Source organism: Acinonyx jubatus, chromosome C2 (genome assembly GCF_027475565.1).
Source record: "Acinonyx jubatus isolate Ajub_Pintada_27869175 chromosome C2, VMU_Ajub_asm_v1.0, whole genome shotgun sequence".
Lineage (NCBI taxonomy): Eukaryota > Metazoa > Chordata > Mammalia > Carnivora > Felidae > Acinonyx > Acinonyx jubatus.
Window position 1 is genome coordinate 78,640,283 of NC_069384.1, and position 19,950 is coordinate 78,660,232.

At 45.7% G+C, this 19,950-nt stretch overlaps 2 long non-coding RNA genes across 3 annotated transcripts; one reads left to right on the forward strand and one right to left on the reverse strand.

Annotated features, from left to right (window-relative positions):
- Positions 1 to 4,819: 4,819 nt before the first annotated feature.
- Positions 4,820 to 13,943, reverse strand: LOC113599851 (uncharacterized). 2 transcript variants are annotated; one of them, XR_008297754.1, is made up of 3 exons: positions 13,726 to 13,943; positions 12,809 to 12,915; positions 4,820 to 6,850 (listed from the first exon to the last, which is right to left on the reverse strand). It is a non-coding gene; the product is annotated as an uncharacterized LOC113599851 (long non-coding RNA). The 2 variants fall into 2 exon arrangements; XR_008297755.1 differs by having other exon boundaries at positions 12,809 to 12,931.
- Positions 13,944 to 13,989: 46 nt separating this feature from the next.
- Positions 13,990 to 19,512, forward strand: LOC128315218 (uncharacterized). The gene is made up of 2 exons (XR_008297753.1): positions 13,990 to 18,284; positions 19,326 to 19,512. It is a non-coding gene; the product is annotated as an uncharacterized LOC128315218 (long non-coding RNA).
- Positions 19,513 to 19,950: the final 438 nt, after the last annotated feature.

Below are 19,950 nucleotides of genomic sequence, written 5' to 3' on the forward strand. Positions count from 1 at the left end.
CAGAAGAGGAGGACATGTTTTGGGGGGTGGTAGGGATGGACCTCACTGAAGAAATATCACTTACGCTGAATCTGAAAAAATGAATAGAACAATTAGATTGTGTGTGGACGGGGGGGGGGGGGGGGCGGGTATTGAGGGCATGGTGGAGACACAGGTAGGGAGCAGGGAACGTTGTCCCAGAAGGAAGCATTAATAAAGAGAAGACAGATGTTCTAACAAGCAGTCTAGCAAAATCACAGTGCAGGATGGTCTGGAAGCTGGTGGCAGCCGGTTGGTGTTCTTGAACCCACGCCCTTGCGCACACCCTGGGAAACGGCAGCTCAGCGTGGACTTGGGTCTTTCAGTGACTTCCACTCGTGAGTTTGCTCTGTGTAACTAAGACCTTTGTGTCTCGACATCTTCATCTGTGACGTGGGGGAGCGCACCCCTATGCACCTGTCAGAAGACTGATACTAACAAGAAATGGCAAAATATGAGTCATCTGTAGACATTCTCTCAAAAACCAACAGTTTGGAATTGATGTCAAAAGTGTGAAAGAGCTTTGGAGTGTTCATTACACACACAGAGACACACACACAGCCCAGGATTTAGCAGTGTCAGCCTCTAGTAGACGGCTGTGGGTTTCCATTCCCACATCTACCTATCTCTAAATGAAGAGGCGGGCTCTGAAATAGACACAGGGGACTGACACGAGCAGTGTGCTCCTTGGGGTGCCCCTGAAGAGAGAGAGAGCTGCCTTCATTTCCCTCACTTCTGGCCCTCTTTCTCTCCCTGAGCTACAAAGGGGCTTCAGTCTGGAGCCAAAGCACATCTGACACAAGAATCAATGTCTAAGTTGGGAGTAGAATCCAGATTTCCACGGCACTGAACTTTCCATGAGCTGATGCCCTGGCAGAGTTCTCTGGTTTGTTGAACAAGAGGCCAAGAATGCTTTCGACTCTGTGACCTCCAGAGGTAAATTAGAAAATGTGTCTATGCTATGTGATAAGTTCCCGTCTTTGCGATCTTGAAGGACAGAACAGTCCCCAGAATGTCCGGGGGCATTTTGGCCTCTAGCCTCAGTTCTGCCACACATTGGCTGTGTGTGTGTGACTTTGGGCACAGTTCCTTCCCCAAGCTGAGGCCCAATTTCCTCACCTCCAGAACAAGGTGGTTGGTCCAAGATTTCTGGGTCTTTGCAGCCTGACGTGCTGCGCCTGTAGGACTCGAAGCCCTCACAGGAAGACCCTGGGTCATATTTAACCTGGTTTCGGATGACCCTTTGCCTGTGTTTGTTGTCTGGGAGGGCCCTCCCTCTTGCTGTTGTCCTGTCACCTAACCCCAAGCTGCAAATAAGTTTTCTTCACAACGCATTCAGAACCAGCATTTCACGGCTGGCTTCTACGTGATTCCAAGATTTGCTGTTGACGAGGGCCCGGTGACTCTGAACTGATACCAAATTAAGTTTGATTTATAATACAGGCCGTGTGGTGATCAATCAGGGTAGGCCAAATGGAGGGTGATGGATAGCATGGTCAGGAATTGCCAGGGTAGGGATGGGCAGATTGGTTTTCTCCAAACAACCAGCAATTAAAGCTTTCACCTTCACCCCCACTATCCAATGCTCTCCTTCCCATCTCCTGACTGAACGTGAATTTCCCTGACAGTTCAAAGTTTGCCTGTTAAATGTGGTAAGTTTTTTAAAAATATATTTGCAACGGTATGTGTGCGCATGTGTATATTCTGTGATTTGGGTGCTGCGTATTCCTTGCTTTTGATGCATCTTCGATTCCTGGGATTCGTGAAGATCAAGAAAGGAAAGTGGCAAAGCCTGAATGCCATAGGAAATTCTAGACTGGGGAGCTTTCTCAACTCTCCTCTAGGAAGGACATTTGGAAAATAAGAAAATAGACTTCATTCTCCCAACTTGAGTCATGGCCACCCCCAACTCCTATCATTTTCTTTGGGTGAGGATGATAACCCTGGGAGGTGGGTAGGCCTGGATGAGAGAGTCACAGAAAGTCACCGAGCCAGTGAGTTTTGGCGCTTAAACTCAGCTGCTGTCTTAAAAAAAAAAAAAAAAAAAAAAGAGTAATAGGCAATTACCCAAGTCTCTCATGATGCTCATATGAATCCAGTTTTGTGGAGGAGGAAACAGAGGTTCCAGAGCTAATCTCCAGGTTCTCTGGGCTGTGATTTGGCCTGGCTCTACTGAGGGCTTGGGCACAGTCCCATCACATGGTGGGGTTTCATTTTGCTCCATTATGAGCGTTACCGCTCTGGTGAGACCGTTTTGGTCACGGCTTGCACGACTGTCATTCTCTGTCCCTTTGAAAACTCATTTCATGGTCCAGTAGAGCAGAGTTTCATCCAATAGCACTCTGACTTGGTGGCTTCAAAGTGTGGTGCCCGCCCCCCCGCTGGGTTTAGGGCAGTAATGCTTAACAATCTGGTAGTTAAATTAGAAACAACAATAACACGACCGGCAGGTTTGGTCAGATACCCTGACGATCCCAACCCTCATGCTGTAAGTGGATAGGTGAAAAGGGATGGATAGGTTTCTGATTCTTCTATAGGGTTCCTGCCTTGTCTTCTACAGCCAGACAGAACAAGAAAACTCACTTAGCCATGGACCAAAGTACAACGTTATGATTCGGAAAGCTTGCGCTTTGTAGACCACCTCTCAAGGCTCAGTGCTAACAGGCTAGAAATAAACAGGAACAATTAATTCTAAAATTATCCCAAAGGCAAACCTTTTTTCCAAAGGTCCAGGTTGGTTTCATGTCTGGAGTATGTGCTCAGTTTTTCTTTCAAACAACGAAATTATATATCCTGCTCTGGCCTCTGGGACTCCTGGGTCCCCAGAAATGGAGCGTCCTAACTCGTGTCTGTCCCCTTTCCAGGGTAGCTCTTGCGTGAGTGTCCCACTGTGATGAGGCAGTGGACTTGCAGAGTTCAGTACCCTCAGATGCTCCAACCGTAGCAGCCCGGTTCCCGGTTCACCTCAGGACAATGCAAACTGAGCTATGCATTTACTGTAATTCTAATCAGATGACTCTATAATTGGAAGAACACCAGTGGCGTTCTGTCTTTGGAGTCTTCTCCATTAAGTGACTGAACGAGGGCCAGGGGACCTTTGTTTGTCCCAAATGCAGTCCTGATAGAGACTTTGGGATCTGGGTACTACGTTCTATTCTGTAATAGGACCAAGTTCTTTCTCCTTCCTTGGTAAGATGCTAAATCAGTCTGGAATTGGCACATCAGGTGTAGAGAGGTCATTTCCCCTCTACCTCAGTAAATTCTGGGCAATTGTCCTTCTAACAGTAAGGAAATAAACAAAGTATGTGTGCATTTTGGCGGGGGGGTAGGGGGAGAGTCTGTGTAAATGCTTGATGATAGTGACTGAATATTTTAGCTAAACACTTCCAAGTCTAGATCCTAATCATATGTGGTAATGGTTGTCTAAATAACAAGAATGATAATGTGAATTTCTTAATCGCGCGGAACACCTCAATTACAGACAGAAAGAAACATTAAGGATAAAGGTCTTGAGGAATCCGTTTATGGTAGAAACTTTGCAAAGTATTGCGTGGCTTTGGGAGATATAGACATGAATCAGACCAGACCCTGACCGTGAAGGGCACACAATTTCGAGAGGAATTATGCTCATAAAAATTATAATCCAAGATGGAAAGTGCGTGGCCTGGGGTACTGGCATTCAGAAAGAGGAACAATCACTCCCTGGTAGGAAGATCGGGCTTGGCTTCTTGGAAGAGGTGGATGTTGAGCCAGACTTCAAAGAACGGGAAGGATTTGGTTTAGGGGAACACCAGAGGAAGAGATCATTGCAGGAGCCAAGGTGAGAGGGGGAAGTGTGGGAATGTGTGGACTGGTGAGTGTTGTCTTTAGGCAGCCAGGATAAGTAAGGACTTCACCCCTGGGGTCAGTGATCTGGGTCACGTTCTCTACATCAGTGTTTCTCAACCTTTGCATGCAGACCTCTGGGGATCTTATCAGAATATAGTTTCTGATACAGTGAGTCGGGGGTGGAAGCCTGAAATGATGCATTTCTAATAAACTGAGGTGATGCTAACACTGCTGGTTTCTGGACCACTCCAAACAATGTGGAATTGTTGAGGATTTTAAGCAGTAAGGAAGGAGCTCCTGCTATACCCAGCCTTACATTCCCTTTGACATTCTGAGGTTGCACACACACACACACACACACACACACACACGTACGGCAAGCAGGACTCATGTGAGCATTTGCTTGTATCATCCTTTCCTCAGTTGTACTGACTCAAATAAAAATCCAGGTAGAAGGTGAAAGTGGACAAGGGACAGAAAGATACTAAAGACCTGGCTTCTAGAAACCAGATACGGCACAAACCACAATGTAAATGCCGTTTTGGTTTCACAAATGGTTTCTCCCCCTGAGCTGTTTATTGAAGGGCAGAAGCGAGCCGATGAGTGCCTTTATATTTGAAAGTGATTTAAATAGTGGCCCTCTGGCTCGGTCACGAATAGAATTTTATAATTAAACGATAATACTTTAAGCGTACTACAGAGAAAGAATCAGAATTAGAGTCAACAGATCTGAACTTAAGTCCTTCAACCTCTCTGGGCTTCACACAAACCCCCTTATCTAGAACACAGAAGAATAATCCTTTCTCTGGTTGGCTCTCAGTTCTTCATAAAAATCAAATGAGGTAATGGGTAGGAAAGTGCTCTGTAGACTGACTGCCCCCCAGGTGAAGCGTCTTGCAGGTGTAATGGCCATCTCTTATTCCTACAGATGGGGACAATAGTCTTTTCTCTGTTGCTGCGAGTTGCTGGCAGAATGACTTAGCAGCTGTGGGGAGGGGCCTGTGATGGCCTCAGTGGCAAGGCCCCAGGTAACGTGGCCTGAGAGGTCCTCCTGCGGAGTTTGCTGCACCGTCAGAGCAGGATGCACCTGCTGTAAGGTCAGGCTTGCCCTTGCATCTGGCTGTGTAGTTTCCTGAGATCTCTGGGGAAGTGTTATCAACAGCAATATTGGTGTGCAAAGCATCCTCTGGGATTGACTTCTGGGACCGGACTCAGGTGCCCACGAGCTCTTTCCTGAGTGGTGTCCTGTGTTCTCTGCAGCTTAATGAAGGTTTTTCTGGCCCCATCCCCCGGGCCAGTAACACAAGTAGGTAGGGATATTTGTTAGGTATGGGTAGAGTCAAGAGCATCAGCGCTCTAAGGGTTAACAGAATACAGGTGAGAAGGGGCTCTTTAGCAAGATAGGGAGGAGGGCTAACAGGTAGCATTCAGGGTGTGTGGGAAGGACAACTCCTGGAGCCAGGAGATAACTCCTGTGAGCCAGACCTGCAAAATCAATAACCGGGATCAGAAAGCTCACCTTTAGGGAGGGTTTTACTGCATTTCATATGTGATAGAACTGGGTGTTCTTAAAATAGCACACTAGAAATAACTGTTGGGGATAGAGTTCAATCCCCTCGGTTTGCACATGAGGAAACTAAGGTATTTGGCAGGAGCTTGCCCTGGTTACTCTGAGTGAATTGAAGACCTTAGGTGAATGCCAACTCTCTTGACTCGCTATTGCTGTTGGAAAAGGGCCGTCCTTTTTGCCTCTCCTGGCCTCAGTTTCCTCTTTTGGAAAATGAGGGGACTGAAAGAGCTGTTTTCTCCTTCCTCTCCTCTTCTGGCTCGAATTTTCAATGAGTCCCAGGGACCCAGGCTTCCTTCTTAGCCAAGAACCCCTCCCCATCCTGGCCATGCTCCTGGGAATCATACCCTCCCCCTCAAATTCCCCAGGGAATCTGCAATAATGCTCAGTCCCTGCTCCCACACTCACTTTCACAAGAGGAAATCAATAGATTCTTCAAGCGGTTGGACCACAGGATGATGCCTGGGCCCATTTTGTCAACCAGGTGGCTCTAGTGAGGGAAGTTGTATGAGTCATTGTCGGCCAGAAATGTAAATCTGGCCTGAGGCTTCCCTTGCAGCAAAATTTAGGTCATTAATAATAGTGAACGTCTGTATAGCACGTTACAGTTACAGCGCACTTTACATACCTCATTTGTTTGTCACAGCTCTTCAAAGATGGAAGTGTTATTGTTATGCCCGTTTCACCGATGAGGAAAATAGACCCTGGAAGTATGGTAACTTGACCAAGGTGGCAGGAAGTGTGTGAGTGGCAGACCTGGCATGTAGTTAAGACTTTGGACTTTACGACCCACACTCGATGCACTACATCTCTTTGTATCAGGCTTCCTGTTGCCTACCCAGCCTCCTTGGAGATCAACAAAAGCCAGGAAGGTCAGCCTGCTCAGAGTCATTTACATGGAGATCCCTTTCTGAATAAGGGATAGTTGCAGCATCAGTGTGGGTATGACAATCCCATTGAGTGTTCTGGGAACAGACCTATGGAGCCGAGAGCCATGCCGTCTCTACCCTTGCCTCTTTCACCTTCTTTTCCTCACGGTGAAGCCCAAGCCTCCTGATTCCCAGACCGGGGCTTCCCCCAACCCCAGTGTGGCAAAATAGGAAACATAATTCAAACATGTAAAACGAACTGATGAGGACTGTAACAAACACCCATTATTGTAAACTTTCCTGACGTCAGCCAAAAAATTCCAATTCTTCCCACTTCCGGGTTCGTTGTGGGATTATACTTCCTGGCTCCCCTTGGGCAGGGCAGGACCACATAACTAGTCCTGGCCAATCAGCTGTGAGAGGAGGTGACTTGGGCTACGTCCAGGCTGGACCATGCAATTGCTCTTTGTTTCCCTCTGGTACAGCCAATAGCAAGGTGGTCGTGGCCACTCTCAGTCTCGATCCTTGGGTGGCAACAGTAAACAGAACCCCTCTGCCAAGCCACCATCTACGAGGGAAAAAAGAAACTTTGTTTCAGGTCACGGAGGTTCAGGACTTTTGTTACTGAGGCAAGACCGAACCTATCCTGAACTTTACAATCATATTCCCATCACCCTGACTTTTAAGAATTCTAACATTTCCTTACATGTTCAGCTTGCTAAAGGAACAAACATTATCAAAGACAACGGAGTCCTTTTGGAGATCATCTTTCCCCAGGCCTTTTCCTTTTCCCCTCCCAGAGCAACTACCACTCCAAAGATGGTATATCTGTGTCCTGTCCATGGCTGGTACATAAGTATGTGGCCAAGACAATAGAGAGTACGGTTTCGCATCTCATATTTGCGTAAGCGGCATAATACCGATTTATTCTGCAAATTACTTTTTTCACTCAGCATTATTATTTTAGATATAATTGTATTGGTACATTGGCTTCATTCCATTCACTTTAGCTTCAATATCATATTCCTTTTTTATGAATGGGTTACAATATATTGGGCATTTCTCTACTAATGGAGCTTTAAAGTTCTTTTCTCGCCTGTAAACAATGATGCAGTGAACATCCTTGTGTAAAGCTCTTTGCATACAGATAGTTTCTCTCAGTTGTATATCTGAGAGTGGAATACCTGTGAGATAAGATATAGGTAGTCTCAAATTTGGTGGATATTACCAAATTTCTCTCCAGTTCTATCATCAGTGCATTTGTGCTTTGCCGTTGTTTCATATTCTTCATATAAACACTTCACATCATCAGACTTTAAAAATTTTGGCCAATGTGATGGGTGTGAAATGGCATCTCTTAATTTTCAAACTTGCATTTCTTTGATTATTAGCGAAGTCGAACATCTTTCCGTACCCTAAGGATCGTTTCCTTTTCTGCGATGTGCATGTTCATAAAGGCTGCCAATTTATTTCTGTTGTCTTTCCTTCTTATGGATGTGCAGGGGCCTCCTCCTTCCCCTATATTCTGGGTGTTAATCTTTTGCCGGTTACATAAGTTGTAAGTGTTAATTTTGTTCATTGCTCAGTTCTCATTCTCTTGCAAACCACTGGCTGCCTGCTTCTGCACACACTTGATTTTTGAGATCACAGAAATTCCATGGTGAAAATGGCTTGGAGGTGTATTTTGAAAAGCTTATGTGAATGAATGTTCCCTGACTCTGAATTATCTGTAGTAGGCTAAGGAATGTGTGTGTGAAGGGCCTATTTTGCTTACTCAGGGATCTCATTTGCTAATATAATTGTGTGGTGAAAGCAGAAGAATCTGGTGTAAGTGGAAAAAACCTTAGTCACCAAGAGTTGTTTGGGTGGCTCAGAGTTAAATATCAGGGTTGACTGGTTGCCCACTGCCATGATGAATCCTAGCGTGATTTACCTGGCTGTTTTGACATTTTGTAGACCCAACGTATGAAGAAGGGCATTTTAGAGAAGTTTCAAGCTCGTGTGGTCTTTTCTCCCCCCCGCCCCACACACACCTCAGAGAGTCTACACAGGGGTGTACTCATTGGAAGGCTGGACGCACTCATCAGAAGGTAGGGCGAAGCAGCGTCTTGGGTTCCAGTGCAGCTTTCCAATGGGGAGAGTCCCTTTAAAGCTTTGTTTATCTCTTGGTGCCTCGGCTAACCCCAGGAGAAAAACCTTAGCTCAGGACAGGAAGCTCAGAGAACCCAAAAGGATGACTACACAGCTCAGGACTATTTAAGTCTGCCTCTTACATGTCCTTCCATGCTATCCCCAGGAGGCTGGGCTGTGTTGGTGCTCTAAAAGCAGCCTAAATATACCATCACTCCCTAGGAAACCAATGGGTATGGCGGAGACCTAGCTCTGGGATCAATTATGTTGGTAAAACTACAAATACAAGGATGAGCCAGAAGTGCTGTGGCTTAGGAACTACTTGCTGAAAAAAGACTTGATGTTCCCTAGTAGAACCCCATGGACCCAGGGGAGGTGGCCCGGGCTGTCTGGTCCACTAGCCAGAGAGCTGGGCCTGAGTGGCCGGACACACCTTCCGTTCCAGTTGACTCACTTGAGTGGCAAATTCTTCTCTCCCTCACAGTCCTCTCATCTTCAAAGGGAATTCATTAAGCCCCACAATGCCATCGGCACTTGGCCAGGTGTTGTACTGGCCCATTAGGTGGACACAGGCCACAGCCTCAGGGAGCGTGCCAAATGAGGTGGAGGGTGGCAGCTGAGAGCTGTTGACATCCCCCAAGATTGTGCTGAAGCACTTTCTATAAACCCTCCAGTGGTTTCAAACTCTTTGTGCGTGGCTCTTAGAACATGTTATATTCTTCCTGCAGCCCCTCGCTTTAGCTCGCTCTGTTCCCTCTGTCCAGGATACTCTTCCACTCAATGCACTCAAATACCAACTCCTGGGTGGGGCCTTTTCTGGAAGAACAGACCGCTCTGAACTCTGTGTCCCCATTGCACTCTGGATCATTGTTAATATCACACATATCATTTTTGTACCAGAGTCAGCTCGTAATGCTAATCTCCCCTAATGGACTCAATTTCTTGGAAGTGGATACTCTGGCTTATTCATCCTTGTTTCCCTAGAAAAAAATTAGTAGGTCGTCATAAATGTGTTTTGGATTAAATGCATCAAGGGACACAACTCATGCTGCCATCTGATTCTACCCTGTAGTATGACTGGAAGCAGGCCCCGGCTCTCTGAGTCTTACTCTCCTTCTCTGTAAAATGGGTGAGGGGAGGATAAATTAGAAAAGTGGCCTCTCAGAGGTTTTCTGGCTTTATTGTCTATGATTTTTAGACTCTGGTCTCCTAGTGGAAAACTGACAGTTCCTCATAACTCTGCAAAAACCAGGGTGATATTTTCATTTATATGTGTTAAAGGGACTAGCGTGTCTTCCCCACCCTCAGCTGTCATGGTTTAAACATGTGTGTTATTTAGCATCTTACAACTTCTCTGACTCAAGTTTCAAGAGGTTTATGGGATTGATTGATTGTAGGAAGCATACAACTTGCATCTCCCTTGCCGACTACAATTGTTGAAGTAATTGATTCTTTAAAAGGAATTTCTGGCTGTATTTTCTAACGACTGTTGTCCGCCTGGGTGTATGTGGAAAGGGGTCACTGTGTGGCTGTGTATGTCGCTGCAGTGTCTCTCGTATCACTAACCTAGCCATGTTGTGTGTGCCCAGCTCAGTAGCACCTGACCCCCGAGTGCTACCCACTTCCTATGCCACCTCTCTGCCCCTTGAGTTATAGTTTTGGAGCTTCCTGCACGGATGGGACTCAGTACTCCTTATATCCCTATTTACCAGGTGCTAATAATGCACAGTTATGATCTTCATAAGCAGCCTATGAGCTGAGGAAGGACACAGGTTATTATTGACCCATGTTGCAGACAGAACTGAGATTCAAAGAGGTGAAGTGACTTGCCTAAGGCCACATGGCTAAGAAGACCTTCTGAGCCTGGCCTAGTGAAACCATTGATTTTCCACTGTCCTAATTTTCATCGACTCCTCTGAAGATTGTTCCGATTGCTCCCGGGTTGTCTGACTGCTCTGAGGCCTGTTCCCTGGTGAAACCAGAGGCAGGTGATTCTTTTTTATTTATTTTTTTTATATGGCTCCAGGCTCTGAGCCGTCAGCACAGAGCCCGATGCAGGGCTTGAACTCACCAACCGCGAGATCATGACCTAAATGGAAGTCGGACGCTTAACTAACTGAGCCACCCAGGCGCCCCAGAGGCAGGTGATTCTATCCGAAGGAAAGAAGGGGTCCTCGCCCACTACTAATGGCATGGGACGAAGTGGCCGCACTCGTTAGTGAAGAGGGAATTCAAATTAGCTAGAACTGTCCATTTGGGGGTTTCTATCATTAGCATCTTACTATGCCAGTGAATGAGGTGTTACAGCCTGAAGCGGGGCCTCGCTCTGAAAGCTTCAGAGGACCCACGGTGGGAAAGCATCCCAAGAGCACTGGGTCTTAGTGCTGATTGCTACAACTCCTGCTCAGAGGGAACACTACTTACTAATGCGCCTCTCCGAGACTCAGCATCGGTAGCTATGAAGCGGAGACAAGAAACCTTCCCCAGTTGACCTTGGGGGTGACATACTGTGCTGGGGGCAGCGGTGCTCCAGAAGCTGAATGTTCTGGGTGAAAATCAGAGAGCATCACGTTTAGTCTTGTTATTATACTTTCTTAACTATGAAAGGTCTCAGTGGGGGGAAGTAAGCCCAGCCCGGCGTTCTTTTCCTAAAAGTGGCTCCAAGAAACATTAGGCAAGAGGACACATAGCTGTTAAAGTGTGAATAACCACAGTTCCTGCCCTACCTGCCTGTCAGAACACTGAAAGGGATTAAGTTAGATAGTGATGTAAGAGCATTTAGAAAATACAACAGTTGCTCGTATTGTGACATATTATTTTCCCTCAAAGGCTAAAGGTAGCCCTTAATAACCTGAAAGGACTTCTGTCCAAACCCTCTGTGATGCTATTTACGCTGTAGCCCTGCCTCATGTTGGGAGTAAATGGTGCCGCTCAGCTGAGCGGGCGGAAAGGGCTGGGCTGGAACTCCTCTGCTCACATTTTGCTCCTCATACCTTTTGGATTCTCTTTTTTAATCAATGGCTCTAGCTTTCTGTAATGACCTGTAAGCTTCTGGCCCCCTTGGCTCTAACTGGTCCCAGAGGATCAATTCCTTTTCTGAAGAGGGCTGCTTTTGTTTTTGTTTTTGTTTTCTCTCTTGTACCCCGGGAAAAAATAGTTACTCTCATAGACTGTAAACAAAAACTCCTTCTCAGGAGTTTAAAACATGTTCGAGGTGGGTAGGGCCCAACCTCAGTGAAAACATACTTTCTATTTCCAAACGGAGGTAGAGGCAATTTCTAATATGGGACATACACTGAGGATGCCATATTGTAAATAAAAACCTAAAGCCCTGAAAATGGTAAGAAAGCAAATATGTTAGTTATAAGACTTAGTAGAGTTATTGCAATTGAGCGTTACATATAACTCTGAGCTTCCTGGTAGGCAAGGCGAAAAAAGGTAAACGTGATGACTGACATAATTTTCCTTTTCTGATTGAAGGAGGTGTCCTGATTGTTGGAATTCTTTTCTGGCACCAGTTTTGAAAAGGAATTTAATATTGGGTAATCCTCAGGGATGATGAACATGTCTATAGCAAGAGTTTTACATCTAATGCAGGAAAGTTCTGACATTTCCATCTCGTTTCCCTTTTTGAACTCCAGGCTCATAATAACTACTGATAAAATTTCTTTACCTACATATTCCAAAGCCACCTGAACATATTCCAGACTGAACTTGTTAACTTCTTTCTGAAATTAGTTCATCTCTCTGTATTCATTATCTCTGTTAAAGCATCACATATACAAGCTGCCCTTGCCAAACAAATGTCAGCTTGTTTAGATGACTCGTCCCCCAACCTCCAGCCTATGCCTAGTCAATCATGGGGACTCTGTGTCTTCGATTTTCTTTAAATGCCTCCTCTCCTTTCCACTTCCAACACCATTACTTTGGGCCAAAGCTGCCCCATTTCTCACCTGGGCTACTGCAATGGCTTCTTAACTTGCCTTCTTATTATTCTAACCCGTTCTTCATACTGCCTCTCTAGAGACTGATCTATAAAAAATGCAAACCTAATCCTTCTCAAAACCTTGCCAAGGCTGCACCTTGTCTTCAAGGTGAAGTCTAAACTCCTGACATGGCCGATGAGGCTCTTCACATGCTCACTTCCCAGCCCCAGCTGCTGCCACACCTCATATATAGTCTCTAACACAAAACACTTGTTCTCTCAGGACACCCCCCCTGCTCATGTCTCTGTGCTTTGCACAAGCAATTCCTTCTTCCTAGAAATCCCCCTTTCTTTGGAAGCCTGGTGTCCTCCATTCTGGCAAGTTTTTCTGATCTCCTTTCAATGCTCACCACAATTTGGTTCTGCTTCCTCTGTATCCCTCAGTACCTGGAGTATCTCACTTATACTTACCGTGTGCTGCTGTGACTGCTTAGTTTCTGAATTCTCCAAGAATATCAACTCCTTTAAGACAGAAATGCAATCCCACGCATCCTAGATTTCCAGCTCTGTGCACGTGCCTGACATAGATGGAGTCTGATGAGTTTTGGTTGACCGAATAGGTGGAGGGAAAAAAATAGAATGCTGAGGTTGAATCTAGGGTGTGTTGACTAGTGACACAGGGATCAATGGACTTTTCCTTTAAGATATCTGGAGTGGGTAGACAGACTGTGTTTTAGATAAATCTCTCTGAGATCATCTCTCCGCGCTAAGCTTTGGTAGGAGCTGGAGGCAGACAATGAATGATTTCGCTGTTGCAAAGCCCTCAGCGGCCCACCTGTGTGCCTGACCAGCGTACCTTGATCCCCCTGTGCGTGTGTGGGTGGGTGGGGACAGTGATATTATATTAAGGGAAGGAAGAAGCCCAACCAAGAAATGGGTCTCTTGCACAACCATGGTTTCATTTAAGAGGTATTGCTTTCTATCAAGCACCTGGCACCCCATCCATGGAGAACCCTTTCTTTGCTTCCCTCCATCAAGTTTTCCATCATAGAGTTTTTGTCCAGTGCATCTGAATTAACTGGCACTTGTTTAAAATGCATATTCCTCAGTTTTCCCCCTGCCGTCACCCCAAAAACACCCTGCCTCAAAGATGGTCTAAGTTGGCTGGGGAAATTTTTCCAGCAGTCCCCATTGCCTAGCTCCTTAGTGGTACTGTTACAGCTCTACATGGGCAGAACTTGGGCTCCGTCTTGCTTTTAACCTCCACATGCTGTTTGATGTGGAGCTTTGTGGGCACAAGCAGTTTCCAATGCTCCTGGGCCTGGTACAATAGAGCTGAGCTACCCCACAGACCCCTGGGGGGCATTCTCGTGCCACACAGGCCCCACCTGAGAGTGACTCTTCTTGGCAGGGACACTGGAGGGTGTCTAGGTGGAGGGTGCTCGTTCCTGTGCAGGACCTGGCCAGCACAGCATAGGTTGATAATTATTATGAAAGATAATGTCTCGCAATCACTATTTGAAATAAATAATAATAATTCATGGCCAAATAGGATTTTGCGGTTCTCAAAGCTCTCAGATTTGCATTATTTCCTGTGACCTCACAATAGTCCTGTGAGGCAGGACTATTCCCATTTTACAGATGCAGAAACTGAGACTCAGAGAGGGCAGTGAGGTGACCTGTTATGTCCAAGGTCACACAGATGGGCTTGCTACCGCTGGGTCTCAGGTTTTCTGGCTCCATTCATGCTATGTTCCATTCCAGCGTGCTTGCTGATCTCTTATGTTATCAGATTTGAAAGTTGAGGAACATTGCTAAGAATGATAGCACTATATTTGAGAGCTCAACAATGTCCATCAAGAGATTCGCAGTTATGATTTGCTATAAAAATGCCAAATACAAAAATAAGAATTTCCATTTTTTGGATGATTGGAGGAGGAGACACTGTGGCTGTGTTAAAACACTAGCCCCATGTGTCAAGAAGGCTTCCGAAGTTCATCATCCTCCTCTAAGCTGTCAGCAAAGTTTCCATGGTGTGCTACAGCTGGCTTGCCCCCATTAGTGAAAGCCAATCGTGAGCAACTTTTTTTTTACTTCATGGTTTAGTGATGTCACATTGCTAGCTTGAAATCAGCCATGGCGCAAGAATGTACCCCATGGAAATCAGCAAATGCTACAATTCAGGGCTTTTCCATCCCAGGGAACCAGGCATTAAACATTTACCAGCACGTCACTGCTCACAGCTACCAGGGACTGACTCAAACTAGAAGTTCGAAAGTTCTCCTCTGTCATCTGCATGGGACCATCTTCAGTGTTGATTTTTCTTCTAACCACAAGTCATACCCCATTCATGGGATCATGCCATTCCTTAAATAGGAGGCTCTTTCTGTCCGAGCTTGCAAAATCAGACGGGTGGGTTTTCTACTAATAGGTTCTCATATTTGTATAGTTTGCAAAGAGTTTTCATATCCCTCATGACTTCTGAGCCTCGTGTGCTCTATGGGACAGATGCCTTCTCCTCTCGTTAAAGAAGAAGAGCCTGAAGATCTGACAAATGATGTGACCACTCCCAGAGTCATTGGCCTAGCAAGGGGCAGGGGGGGCTTGAACTGGTTTTTCCACTTCCTTGGTTTGTGACCCTTCCCCTTGTATGAGGCCCCTCCTTGACTTGTGAGACTTGCAATGCTGGCAGCTCAGGCTACCGTCTGGGGCAAGGAGAAAGGATGCCCTGTAGCAGCCTGGGGTATAACATTTGTCCCTGCCCTGAACAGAAAAGGACAGACACACTGGCTTAGGAGTACCTGCAAAAATTGCTAGCCCCACTTTACTGATCCTGTGCAAGGAAAGGAGTCTACTTTCACTCTTCCTTTGTCCTTGGTTCTGCCTTCGATTCCTTTAAAAACTTTTATGGGAGCCTAGCGTCTCTGGGCCCTGCTGTAAGTCCTGCCCTTAGCAGGAATTTGGAGCCTCCTAAGTGACTGGCATTAATGCCCTGCTTCCCCTCTTGCACAACTCCCAGCTTCTCTATTGCCCGGTGATGGAATTATTGATTGGTAAGCATTTCACAACACATTTTCAAAACATGCTGAAGGTCAAAAATTAATGACTCATGGGCAGTCACACTTGTTTCTGCCTCAGCCTCTCTGGATTATATTGGTGAAGCTGGTTAATAGAAGTCACTGGAGAACCCGAGGTCAAAGTTGACTGTCCAACCCTGACCAGCGGGACCATTAAGTGACTTGAAGACATAATTCTTGATCTTTTATTTGGTGATTAATCTGCTGAATCACTTTGGTTTTTCATACCAAAGAATGTAAGAGGGTAATGAGAGGATTTCAGTGCTGAATTGGCCACCAACTTCCCCCAGAGTATTAGAGTACTGGAGTACCGGAGAGGTCCTCAGCTGAAGAAGGCGGCTTGGGGCATAGGTAAGGGAGCACTTTGCTCTGATAGCTGGGATTCTACACTAGCCCTTTGGAGAACAAAACCAAACCCCTGAGCCAGTCTTGGAGATACTTACTCACATCTGTGCTCGAAGCCAGAAAGAGCTCCGTGTGAGACCGTATGGAAGAATGCCTTAGGACACAGTAGCAAAGAGAAATCCAGATCAGGAGGCAAGGGATCTGGGTTAACTCTCAACTCTGCCACCTGCGATTTGAATACACTGACCAATTGCTAGACCTGTGTCAGGACCTTGGTTTCCTCACGTGTAACACAGAGACGGTGACGAACGCTTTCTTTCAGAGGGCTGCCTCAAAGGTCAAGTCCCTGACGGACGTGAACTTTTCCAGGTACAAACCGAAATGCGTGGGGCAGCTACGGCATGGTTCTACATGGGCTAGTTGAACGTTTTGAGGGAATGAATATCAAGGGGACGTTTGTTTTCTTCTTGATATGAAAATTTGTTCTCACCTTTTTTTTTTTTTTTTCCTGTTTTTCCCCAGAGAGTAATCTAACTTGCAGAATTCGTTTCCAAATGCCTTTTCGGGGGCAGCCGTGGGACTGGAAATTTCTTTTGTACTAGTTCTCCTATAGGTTGTTATACTTTAAAGTACCTGAAGGTCCTGTAATTCTAATATAATGTAATGCCAGAACTAAGAGGTGTGATGTCGTGGAAGTATCTGTGACGTCTGTGTCTCCTGGACTCTGCAGCATAGCCCTTCTCCACATGCATTCCCACACATTCTCCCTCTCGCAGCTGTGTGGGCAGCGTTGCTCCCCTGCTGCTGACTGGTGAATGTGCCAGTAAAAAAAGGAAGCAGGGGCACCTGGCTGGTGTGCCCCTCTTGATCATGGAGTTGAGAGTTCGAGCCCTGTGTTGGATGTAGAGATCGCTTAAAAAAATAATAAAATCTTAAAACGTGAATAAATAAAAAGGAAGCAAATTCAGTTACGTAAAACACAGCCTGGGTGAGGAAAGGCAAGTATGTGTTTCGACTTGATTGAAATCGCTTTTTTTCCCACCAGTTTGTCCTCTTGTCAGGACATGTCAGAACTTACCGAGCCCTTGGCAGTCCCTGTTCTCACCTCTTCATTGTACTTAAGAGCAACCTAAGGCTTAGAGCCTAGAGGTGACTTCATCAGGGTCACAAAGCCAGCTTTTGGGGCAGAATCAGGATTCAAGCACCCATCTCCTGACTTCTCCTGTCTCCTATCTCCAGTACCCCACATGTAAGTGGTGACTCTAAAAGAAAAGAGAAAAAAAAATAGAACTTCATTGGAATATCTTGGGTTACTGGCTTTCTTTTTTCTTTTTTCTTTTTTTTTTTAATTTTTTTTTTTTAATGTTTTTTTATTTTATTTTTGAGACAAAGAGAGAGCATGAGCAGGGAAGGGGCAGAGAGAGAGAGGGAGACACAGAATCAGAAGCAGGCTCCAGGCTCTGAGCCATCAGCACAGAGCCCGATGCAGTGCTTGAACTCACAGACCGTGAGATCATGACCTGAGCCGAAGTCATATGCTCAACCGACTGAGCCACCCAGGCGCCCCGGGTTACTGGTTTTCAAGGATAGTTTTATGACTGGCAGTAACAATGCCTCAAAAGCTATGGTAGCCAGCTTCGATGAACTTATGTAATGCGCACTTATCATAGAAGACGTGTCATCAAACACCTGCTAGATCTGAGCGTTGGTGCCTAAATTGCTTTTATTGTCAAAGAGAAGAAGGGGAAAAGGAACTCGGCTGAACAAAGCTGGAGGACTTTTTATTAGAAAATTCGGAGGCAATTTCTGGAGGAACAGGAACACATTTCCAAAGGCTTCTAAAATGTACATCAATGGGATTGGGTGAATTTAGTAGTTAAAGAAGTGAAAGGCACTGAGTATCGTTTGGTGCCTAAGGCTTCTTTCAGACAGGTCTCTTCTGTTTGCCTTGGTCACAAAGCTCTAGGAGCCTCAAGGTGGGCAGGCCCAGAGGTTTCCCAGAGCAATGTCTGAGGTTGCTGGTTTCCATTCAGGCTTCCAGGCAAACACACACCAAAACACTCGTGGTTCTCACTGGGATCTCTTCTCATTAGCGGAACATGACCAAAGTCGAAGAGACATGGGCCATTTGTCTCTCCACCTGAGTCCATCCATACAAAGTGGACTTTGGCCTATTTTGGAGGTCAGCCTACATCAACAGGATGGGACATTTGCCAAATACACGGTCACTTGCCTTTGGTTCCCCACAAATTTTTGAACGGCAAGAGCTGTTCATTTATTTACTCACCTAATAGTTATTATTAAGGGCGCACTGAACTAGAAAACCTGTGCAGGTATAATGGGCTCTCTGCATCTCAGTTTTCTCCCCCGAATGAGACTATTCATTACCTGCCTTGCAGATCGCACCTTGTTGCTGGGAACATCCCATGAATGACGTGTGGAACTGCTGTTTCGACTCTCAAGCCCACCACGTAGGTGAAAGGTTGTTGCTATCACTCTGTGGCCAACAGCGTGCTGGGCACCAGGTAGGTTACAGAAGACATGTAAGAGATGGTCCCTACCCTCCAGGAACTTACAACCCCGCGTTGGGAAACTGAGGCACACCCAAACAAAACAGAGATGGAAGGCTGTATTTGCTATTCCAGCGGTAGCTCTGAGACCTATCCGAGGGCAGAGAAGGAGGAGCTCATTAACAGGCTGCAGATGTTGGGACAGCCTCTTGGAGGACGTGAGGCTTGAGTTGAGTGACAAAGTAGACAGAGAAGATGGAGAAGGTCTTTGTGGGTGTGGCATCACCGAGTCAGCGAGTGGAGGCTTTTCTTGGTAAATCAATCTACTTGGAGTCAGAACTCCCAACCAAGCTGGAGTTATGGATTTAAAATTTGAGGGGAGCTATAGGAAAGGGAAAGTCAGAGACGTTTTTAGACCAATGATGGGCTATAATGCGATGGTGACTAGAGAGGCGTCACGTGTGACAGATGGGTTTGTGAGGAGACAGAGGAGGGAAGGGGGCTACAGCAGGGGGACGGCATGCTTCTGGACCAGACCGATGAAAATGGTAAGAGAAAAACAATGCATGTCAGTGAGAGAATTCTGTTTGTAGGTGGAGGACAAGTCAAGCTATTCACCCTGGCTCCTCTCCTGGTGTCTAAATGTTGGGATTTGAGTTAAAGTGGGCAAGGAGGGGCAAAAAACGGGAGTGACTTTATATGTACACTTGGAAGAGTTTTGAAAACACAAGCTGGTCTCACAGTATCTATTTGTCTACCCATGAAAAAGGATTTGAAGTTGCTGGCTAATCCACAGGCTGACAGCTTTTCAGAGTTAGGCAGGACCTTGCAGATTACCTGGTCACATGGTGGCCAATGTCAGAATTTCTGTTCCAGTATCCCAGCAAATGCTCATCCCTCTTCTCAAACCTCTTTAATCAAGGCAGTTCACTACTACTTGAAAAAGACCTTCCCAGGACCGGATGTGTCTAAAGCTTCGCAATACTTTTATTTTGAATTCTAATGAATTTTCCTAACTGGTTCTCCTATTGCCCGCCCACCCCCCCCCCCCACCAGGGTCACACAGAACACTTTCACATCTTCTGGATTCAGCCATTTAATTGAAGATGCAGGCCTTGTCTTCCTGGATGCTCCCCATCAACCTTATCAATATAAAAATGACCTTTTCTGTTGGATAAGTAACGTAATTTTTTATTTAAGTACTTTTTTAAATAAAAAAGTAATTTTTATTTAAAAAATAAAACCTCATCATTTCTATTTTTTAAATTTATTTTATGTTTATGTATTTTTGAGAGAGAGGGACAGTGAGTGGGGAAGGGGCGGAGAGAGAGGGAGAGAGACCCAGAATCAGAAGCAAGCTCCAGGCTCTGAGCTGTTAGCACAGAGCCTGATGCAGGGCTCGAACTTAAGAGCTGTGAGATCATGACCTGAGCTGAAGTCCAACCCTTAACTGACTGAGCCACCTGGGCACCCCTCTTTTCTATTTTTATTTATCACTTTAACCAAAGACAACAGAGTTGGATTCTGAATCTTACAGGAAAAGAAATTAATTGAAAGGAAGAAAAAAGAAAGGAAGAAAGAAAGAAAGAAAGAAAGAGAAAGAAAGAAAAAGGAAGAAAGAAAGAAAGAAGAAAGAAAGAAAGAAAGAAAGAGAAAGAAAGAAAGAAAGAAAGAAAGAAAG